General features: G+C 62.0%; 1 pseudogene; it reads right to left on the bottom strand.

Annotated features, from left to right (window-relative positions):
• Positions 1–259: 259 nt before the first annotated feature.
• Positions 260–1,409, bottom strand: LOC139438316 (guanine nucleotide-binding protein G(s) subunit alpha-like; annotated as a pseudogene).
• Between the last annotated feature and the right edge of the window lie 250 nt (positions 1,410–1,659).

The raw sequence follows: 1,659 nt of genomic DNA, 5'->3' as shown, positions 1-1,659 counted from the left end.
CCACATTTAATTTTTATTCTGACTTTTTAAATGGTGTACAAAACAATATTTATTTATTTATTTTTTTATTACTGAAAGTGAGAGGGAACTTTTGTGGCCTTTTTGTCTTTTTCTTTTAGGCGGCCTTAAGCTGAAGGGAAAAGGGGGGTTTGCAAAATCACTCGCGAAAGGAAAATTTGCTTTGTTAATCATGCCATATGGTGGGTGATTAACTGCGTGGACAATTACGTCTCATTTTTAATTAATTGTGCTTAAGGCTTTAATTAAGTGTAGGGGCTGCCCTTAGAGCAGCTGACGAAGGCGCCTGCGCTGGTGACGTCTCGCAGTCGCTGAACACTCGGCGAATGTTCCGGCGGCCACAGCGCAAGTGAAGTGGGGAAGCAGCGGTGCGCCCGTCTCCATGGCAGTGCTGATTCTCAAGAATTCCTCGCGGATGAAGCACTTGGCCCGAGTCACGCGTGGGTCCTCTCCGGGCTTGGGAAGCAGCATCCTCAGGAGCAGTGTAGCGAGCAAAGGCTGGACAGCAGTCCTCAGTCTTTGATTTTCCAGCAAGGCCTTTCTCAGCAAGCAGGTCTCGCTGGTTGAGGAACAGAATCGCAGAGACGGTGCGCAGCTGCGCCTTGTTCCAGACGCCCTTGGAGAGGTGCAGGGCCGCGGCAGGCGGCTGCAGGGCTGTCCTCCCGAAGGGCCACGTCGCAGCTGCCGCTGGCTACGCCAAAGTGATGGCCGCGCAGCGCAGGGCCGTCCCGCTTGGTCATCGCGCTGGCCGCCCACATAGACCACGGCCAAGCCGACTTTGTCCACCCGGAATTTGGTCTCAAAGGCTCCACAAGTCAGGACGTGGCCGCGAGGCAGGCGCTGGTCGCTGGGCACGAGTGGGCCTGCTTGAAGACATCAGTCTCGTCCACGAAGTCCTGGGCGCAGGCAATCAGCGGGCACCCACGGGCGCGCTGGTGGCAGGCGTGCCCTCCTCCTCCCGCAGAGCCCTGGCGCGCTCGGGAGGGAAATCAAGGCAGGCGCGTGCACCACACTCAGGGTGCGGTCCCCGCCGCGCTGGTTCTTGGGCTTGGCCAGCTCCACGCGCGGCTCCAGGTTGTCACGGCGGCCACGAGGGTCTCAGCGGCCTCTTTCAGGTTGTTCTCCATGTCCTGCGCTTTCGTGGCCTTCTCACCACTGCTGTTTGCTGCTTGCAGCCTGCGGGTCCTCTTCGGCGCCCTCTCCATTAAGCCCATTAACAGGCAGGATCCTCATTTGCTTCAAGACGGTGCTCTTACCACATTCTCCAGCACTCAGCCGCCGCAGGCGGGGCGGGGCCCGTCAACCTGCTCGTCCTGCTGCAGCAGCTTCTCCATCTTCTCGTTGGCCGCGCGCTGCGCCTTCTCGTTGCGCTGGTCCTCGGCCTTGCTGTTCCCGAGGCCTCGCGCGGGCCGGACTGGCCGGGGCGGGCTTGGCTGCTGGGGAGGAGCGCGCGGGGCTGCCTGCGGGCAGCGGGCGGGCCCTGGGGAGTGTGCGGCGTCGGTGGGAGCCCAGGGGCACGCGCAGATCCCCGCCCCGCGAGCCGAGGCCGAGAGGGCTGAAGGCGGCCGCCGCGGGTCCGAGGCAGACTGGGCCAGGAGCCGCGGGAGCTGCCGCCCGGCTCCTATTGCCCCGGCTGCGGCC

The sequence above is a fragment of the Dasypus novemcinctus genome, chromosome Y (assembly GCF_030445035.2).
Source record: "Dasypus novemcinctus isolate mDasNov1 chromosome Y, mDasNov1.1.hap2, whole genome shotgun sequence".
Lineage (NCBI taxonomy): Eukaryota > Metazoa > Chordata > Mammalia > Cingulata > Dasypodidae > Dasypus > Dasypus novemcinctus.
Note: the sequence above shows the minus strand (reverse complement) of the source record. Positions and strands in the feature narration are given on the sequence as shown.